The sequence below is a fragment of the Triticum urartu genome, chromosome 5A, assembly GCF_056163025.1.
Source record: "Triticum urartu cultivar PI428250 chromosome 5A, HENAU_Tu73, whole genome shotgun sequence".
NCBI lineage: Eukaryota > Viridiplantae > Streptophyta > Magnoliopsida > Poales > Poaceae > Triticum > Triticum urartu.
In genome coordinates, this window is record NC_141877.1 from 519,947,793 (window position 1) to 519,955,378 (window position 7,586).

At 52.3% G+C, this 7,586-nt stretch overlaps 1 pseudogene; it reads left to right on the forward strand.

The window, feature by feature from the left end:
* The first annotated feature begins 2,263 nt into the window (after window positions 1-2,263).
* On the forward strand, window positions 2,264-3,624 carry LOC125556458 (GDSL esterase/lipase EXL3 pseudogene; annotated as a pseudogene).
* Window positions 3,625-7,586: the final 3,962 nt, after the last annotated feature.

Here is a 7,586-nt window from a genome sequence, read left to right on the forward strand (position 1 = left end):
TTCAGTTTTGCTAGTTCATATGATAATTCTGATGAAGATATTGCAAAACAATAGAAATTGCGACACACTACAGCAGGAAACTAAGATACAACATAATGCTCCTAGAACAAGACACTACAAATTACTTCTGCAATGTCGTGCAACCACTACATGAAGTCATCATCACTATTCCCGCTAACATGAGGCTTCCAGAGGTCTTCACGATTGCGTCCAAATGTTACCTAAACTAGTTTCCCTAGCATAAACTCATCAACGGAATCGTAATCAGCATCGACGCCCTTTGATGATGCTACACCCGTATTTGATCTACCACTCTTCGAGTTGGCACAACACTTGGATCTGTTCTGAACTTACTTGCTTGGCATAAAGTCATCATCGTCGCTCTTCACTTTCTTACAGCTACCGCCACCCCTCTCAGATGCAATAGGAGCCTTGCCTATGTTCTCAGCTCATTTTCTTGACATAAACTCATCATCATCGTGTTCAATCACTTTCTTGGAGCTAGCGCCATCCCTCGCCGATGCACCACTCTGCCGTGGTACTCTCACCTTTGGTATAAAGCCCATATACACTTCATCCATCCAAAGTTGAAGATATCCTTATTCAACACTTCTGCGTCCTTGCGGTACCTCTGAAAATTAGAAACAACAATAAAAACATAGTTACATACGAGCATATGGTCTAACTGGGTGCAAGCTGAAATGAAATTATCATTTACCTTAACATGGTCCTCATATTGCTTCTGCGGAAAGTTTATTCTTGGACTGTCAACAAGTAAAGGCCTACCAGTAATGTAGGCACTTGTATGTTTGAGTTCAACATTCTTATCCCATCTTCCACGCATCCGGAAAAGTTCTTGTCGAATATCCTCCGGGCCCCTTTCCGGGCACTTCTCTGAGAGTTCAGGCCGGGAAAAACACTTACCCAACTCGTCAGGTGCCTATCACTACTAACTAATTCTTCAAAATGCACACCTCCCCAAATAGGCATCCGGTTTCTGACAACATAGCACAAAGGCAAATGAGACATCAGTGGAGTAAAACCGCAGGAATTGTTGCCTGACATGACTGGAAAAATTGGTAAGGAAAGATGCAGAAGGCAACATGCGAGGGAGGGGTTTTATAGAATGAGGGTAAGGGGTTGGTGGAAAATCTAGCGGAAAGGATAGCGGGAAAGGGTTGGCGGGAAATAGAGTGGGAACGATGGCGAGGGAAGAAGAGCGGGAACGCTAAATTGGTTAAGGCGGGAAAACACCTGTACTGAACAGAGAAACAAGTTTGAAAAAATGACTGTTCAGCCTAGAGGAAATCGAAGAGAGGTCATCGGCCTAGTGCACACCGAAGAGTGGTCTTCGGCCAGGCTTAGACCACCATGCATCTTCGGTCACCATACGCGAAGTGGTGGGCCCCTTAACACCCTTCGCCCTGGAGAAAACCGAAGAGTGCTCTTCAGCCCTGGTCCATCCCTCTTCGGTCTACTACACTGAAAACACTCTTCGGGCTACCGAAAACAACATTCCGGCCTAAGCGCGGACGACGAGTGCTAGACCGAAGAGCCATTCTCCTGCCCGAGCAAGGCCGGTGGGGTCATACTTTTGATTTTTTTTTGAATTAGGGCATACAGTTTCGTAATTTCCTAGAAGTAGAAACAAATCCGGCCGAGCTGGCTCGCCAACGGTGGGAAGTAACACGGGTTCAGACCCGTCAAAAAGAAGCGAATCAATCTGTGGTTGGATGGTTAGACGGACTGTGGTATCTCAGCCCATTAGGGTTCAAATCCTGGTACTCGCATTTATTCCTGGATTTATTTCAGGATTTACGATGATGCGCATTTAATGGAAGGAGACGTTTCCGTCGACGACGAGGTGCCTACGAGACCCGTCAAAAAGAAGTAACAGGGGTTCAGATGCGTGCCAGGTTTATGTAAATGGATATGCTAAAAAAGAAAAGGCATGCAGGTAGGCTCTACAACAGCTCCGCTATCCATGCTTGTATTCAATTTCAATGTACGCCCGCGGTCTTTACGAAAACCAGTGCCCAATAGGAACACACGAAGACCCAGCACCCTTGACTTGAGCACGGAGTGCGCATGCATTGATTGCTGTCATTCGACCTCATGAATTAACTGATGAGTGACGTCCAGAAAGATGTCATGAAGTTACTGGGCTGGTGGGGTACTGGTACTGCTGCGAGAGGGCAGGCGCAAGTTGAGAGAGAGAGAGAGAGAGAGAGAGAGAGACGGCAGAGGCAATGAAGATGGATTTGAAGGCATGCGCGCGCGTATCCTCGTCGGTAGTCCTACAAGATCCTCGCCGTCCGGCCTACTACATGCGCCGAGAGAGCCATGAGCCATGCATAAATCCAGTACCCCCTCCAACACTCACTCTCCACTCGCTCCACTACACCTGCACCGCATTCAATCTATCCACCAATGGCAACGGGCGTGCGGTGTGTCTTGATCTTGCAGCTGCTGCTGCTGCTGCTGGTGGCGGCGACTGGTGTTTCCAGCCGAACCACGTACACAGGCAGCAGCGCTGCAGGTGAAGGGACGGCGCCGGCGAAGCCGAAGAAGATGGTGCCGGCGCTGGTCGTGTTCGGCGACTCCATCATGGACCCGGGCAACAACAACGCCATCCACACCATCGTCAAGGCCAACTTCCCGCCCTACGGCCACGACTTCGGCCCCGACCACCGCCCCACCGGCCGCTTCTCCAACGGCAAGATCCCCACCGACTTCTTGGCCTCCAGGCTAGGCCTCAAGGACCTGCTGCCGGCGTACCTGGCCCCGGACCTCACCAGCCACGACTTGCTCACCGGCGTCAGCTTTGCCTCGGGCGGCACGGGGTACGACCCGCTCACGGCGCAGCTCGCCTCGGCCATCTCCATGACGGACCAGCTCCGCATGTTCGACGACTACAAGCAGAAGGTCCGGGCCGCCGCCGGCGACGCCGCGCTCTCGGACATCCTGGCCAAGGGCATCTTCGTTGTGTGCACCGGCAGCAACGACGTGGCCAACACCTACTTCACCCTGCGCGCGCGCAGCTCCTACTCCCACGCCTCCTACGCGTCCTTCGTCGTCGCCCACGCCGCCGCCTTCCTTGACGGCCTACTCTCCGCGGGTGCCCGCCATGTCGCCGTCATCAGCCTCCCGCCCGTCGGCTGCATGCCCTCTCAGCGCACGCTCTCCGGCGGCATGGCCCGGGACTGCTCCCCCGGCCCCAACGAGATCGCTGAGATGGTGAACGCCGGCATGGGCTCCGCCGTGGACTCCCTCAAAGCGAACAACCCGGGGGCGAAGGTGGTGCTGGTGGACATGTATGGGTTCTTTATGGACATGATGGTGCGCCCCCAGGGGTACGGGTTCAGGGAATCCACGCTGGGCTGCTGCGGCACGGGCATGATGGAGGTCTCCGTGCTCTGCAACGGCGTCACGTCGGCGGTGTGCGGGGTCATTGCCGACTACCTGTTCTGGGACAGCTACCACCCCACGGAGAAGGCCTACGGGATCCTCGTCGACTTCGTCTACGACGAGTACCTCCAGAAGCTCATCGAGTAGCTAGCTATACCCTACCTTGGTCTTTCTGCAATTGCCATTTCTGTGCGTTTGTAGATGGTACTCCCTCTGTTTTTTAAGTCTACATATAAGATTTGGTCAAAGTCAAACTATATTAACTTTCCTCCCGTGTCTCTCTTAGAATACGGTGACCAGTCCGTCGACACGAATGCGAGAGCCGACTATCTAGTACCATTTGCATACAATTCAAACCACCTTTCAATAGACCGGGCAAAATTCATACAAACCAGCTGATTTCATATAAACCAGATGAAAACACTTACATTTCAGACATTTTTCATTATAAAAAAGCGGCCGAACTTAAGCCTATCCTACGGTGGCACCCGTCGACCACTTCATTTGTATTCCGCATCGGCGATCACATCCTCCATCTGCCGTCTCCATGGGCGACGGGGTTCAAGACCCGTGAAGTGAAGGTTTGGTCACCAATGAGGAAGATTAGAACATGGGAGACAGACCGACCCACTTGGGACTCAAGCCCCCGTTGTCTCCAATGGCCTACTCATTCTCGTCGGAGTCCGCGACCTGTCCGTTGCCGGTGCCGGTGGATGTGGGTCGATGATGGACGTGGACGGTCCTTCACTGCCCACCTGTCATAAGTGCCCTAGAAAGTTGGATGGCGGCGCGTAGGAGGCACAGCTGGCGGCGTTCTCCTCCTCCCCCGCCTGCCCGCCAGCGTCGCCGCATGTGCGGCCGCGTCCGTGTCTAGCTGCGCGCCTCTACGTTATGAGCGGCGGCTTGAGCACGCGCGGCCTCGTAGAGTGTATGCTGCTCCGTGATGAAGTTTGGATTCGCCGCTACCATGGCGGCCACGGACTCCTGCTTTTGCGCTTGCCGTAGATTTGTCCCTCCGCCAGCCGATGCTGCTCGAGGAGGAATAGGTTGTACCACTCCTCCTCCTGTGCCCGCTGAAACGTCGACATAGGTGTTAGCACAGACTGCTCCTCCTTCGCCATGGTGGTGTCGACGTGAACCTATGCTTGCTCCATGGTCAAGCCGGCATGCACAAGCGCGGGGTCCAACACGGAGTCGTTGTCGGAGCCCGTCTTCATCGTAGGGACATCGTTGGAGACCTCGAACGAGCTAGTAGGCATTTCATGCTCGATCTGCCAGGCGGCTACAAGGGAGGGCCACCTCATGCAAGCACTCCCACAAAGTGCTAGAGATTGCGGTCATGGCGGATGTGGTGCGAAGGAGGAGGATGTGGAGTGGATGTGTTGTGGTGTGGAGTTAGTCGGGTGTGGCCGCCTTTAAATAGAGGATTCCGGTGAGGCCAAACGTTCGGGTGCGTCAATGCGTGGAGTCAGAGTTGGTTCCTCGGTCGACGAGCTTGCTTAATGGTGGCATATGGACAGACCGGAGTTGAACGGGCATGGCAGATATCTGTCCCGTCCCGTCCAGTAAACTGGCATTGAACGACGCAGACACTAGGGACGCGGCAGGGCAGCGCCCTCGGCCGGCAATCGGCTTCGATACTGAAACTAGTGAGAGGTCGTGTCCGCTCTGGGACGGCGTCAATGTGGTGCAGCCACTCTGCAGTGGCATGAATGCGGGCAGCTGGTGTCGGGCGGGAAAGCACGCGGGCGAAGTAGGAGGATTTTGGGTGGGCCAGGTTAGTCAGACGCGAGCGTGGTAGGCCTCCATCTATGCTGACTGATACGTCTCCAACGTATCTATAATTTATGAAGTATTTATGCCATGTTTGCAACAATTTTATATGGTTTTGATATGGTTTGATTAGAACTAATCCGGACTGACATTGTTTTCAGCAGAACTACCGTGGTGTCATTTTTTGTGCAGAAATAAAAGTTCTCGGAATGGGCTGAAAATTTACGGTGATTTTTTATGGACCAAAAGAGACCCTAGAAGCACCGGAGTTGGGCCATAAGAGTCCCGAGGAGTCCACAAGCCTCCAGGGCGTGCCCGCCCTCATAGGGCGCGCCCTGAGGGCTTGTGGGCCCCACTGGCACCCCCTGACTTGCTTCCAACGCCAAAAATTCTTATAAATAGGGTAACCTTCGAAAAGAACCCTGGATCAGAAGTTCCACCGCCGCAAGCCTCGATAGCCATGAAAAACCAATCGGGAGCCCGTTCCGGCACCCTGCCGGAGGGGGAAACCATCACCGGAGGCCATCTTCATCATCCCGGTGCCCACCATGACGAGGAGGGAGTAGTTCACCCTCGGGCTGAGGGTATGTACCAGTAGCAATGTGTTTGATCTCTCTCTCTCTCTCTCTCGTGTTCTTGATTTGGCATGATCTTGATGTATCGCGAGCTTTGTTACTATAGTTGGATCATATGATGTTTCTCCCCCTCTACCTTCTTGTGATGAATTGAGTCATGCTCTTTGAGGTTTCGTTATGTTGGATTGAGTATTGGATTTGAGAACACTTGATGTATGTCTTGCGATGGGATATCTGTGGTGACAATGGGATGTTCTATTGATTCACTTGATGTATGTTTTGGCACTCAACTCGTGGATTCCCAAGGTGACATTGGGGTAATCTATGCATAGGGGTTGATGCACGTTTTCTTCCTACGTTCTCCGATAGAAACTTTGAAGTGATTCTTTGTTGCATGTTGAGGGATTGTTATATGATCCAATTATGTTATTATTGTTGAGAGACTTTGCACTAGTGAAAGTAAGAACCTTATGCCTTGTATTCAAGCATTGGAATACCTTTTTTGCTCACTTTTATTACTTGATACCTTGCTGTTTCTGTATTTTCATATTATAAAAACCTATATCTACTATCCATATTACCCTTGTATAACCATCTCTTCGACGATCTAGTGCATGTATACAATTTACCATTGTATTGGGTGTGTTGGAGACGCAAGAGACTCTTTGTTATTTGGTTGCAGGGTTGTTTGAGAGAGACCATCTTTATCCTACGCCTCCCACGGATTGATAAACCTTAGGTCATCCACTTGAGGGAAAATTGGTACTGTCCTACAAAACTCTGCGCTTGGAGGCCCAACACGAGTCTACAAAAAGAAGGTTGCGTAGTAGACATCAGTGACGGCCCCGACAAAATGCCGTCGGCATAGATAAGGCCATCAACATATAGGTTTATTACGGTAATGCCCCCGCCCCCCCCCCCCCAAAGTTTGTTTCCAGTTTGCGGGCATAAGAGCGTCCAGACCGCCAAGCAGACCGATACAGGACTGTGTTGGATGGCAAAACACGTCTGGACCGCGCGGTTCGGATGGTTTGAGGGTCGGCGGAGATGCCCTAATAAAATAGTGCACCCATGGAAAAGTTTATTTATGTGACAAGTAGTTAATGATGAGAGAGATGTTTGTGGTGACATAATTTGTTAGGGTAACACAGCCTAGAGCTTTTCAAGAGAAGATGAGTGCACAATCTAATAAATGAAGCCATCTATGACACCACTACTATGATACCGGCATCTATAGTCGGGCGCCCCAAACCCTCTTTATACGCCCGGACAGACGGTCCGGTCATTGACCGGTCAAAAGAAACCGACCTGGAAGGATGCCTCATGCTAGTCCTAAACGCTCGGGGCTGACCATCACTGCTCATATCTAGCTCAAATCTGAGGGCGGATGTGGGGAGGCCCGAGCACATCTGCCACATCGGCTCGGACCACGCTGGCACACCACGATCTCACATATATTCATCTCCATATGCTCCCCGGACCAAACCCTTGCAAATCCACTCCACTCTCCTCCGCTTCACCTCCAAGATCCCTTCCAGCGATATCCGACCTTCTCCAGCATGGCGGGCAGCGGATCCAAGTCCTCGATCACCCGATCTACAGACTGGGAGTTCATCCCATGAGGGTCCAGGGAGCAGATGACTGTCTGCAGTGCACTCGGCCGCGCTCGTGAGGAGAACGCCCGACAACGGTCGGACCCATATTGTCCGCCCAAATGGCTCTTCGATCCGGCGCGGTGCGTCGTCACCGCCTCACCGGAGGCGGTGCGGTTCATCTAGCATTCGAACACCGTGGCGTAGGCACAACCCCTTCGTTGGCACACTGGGGCGG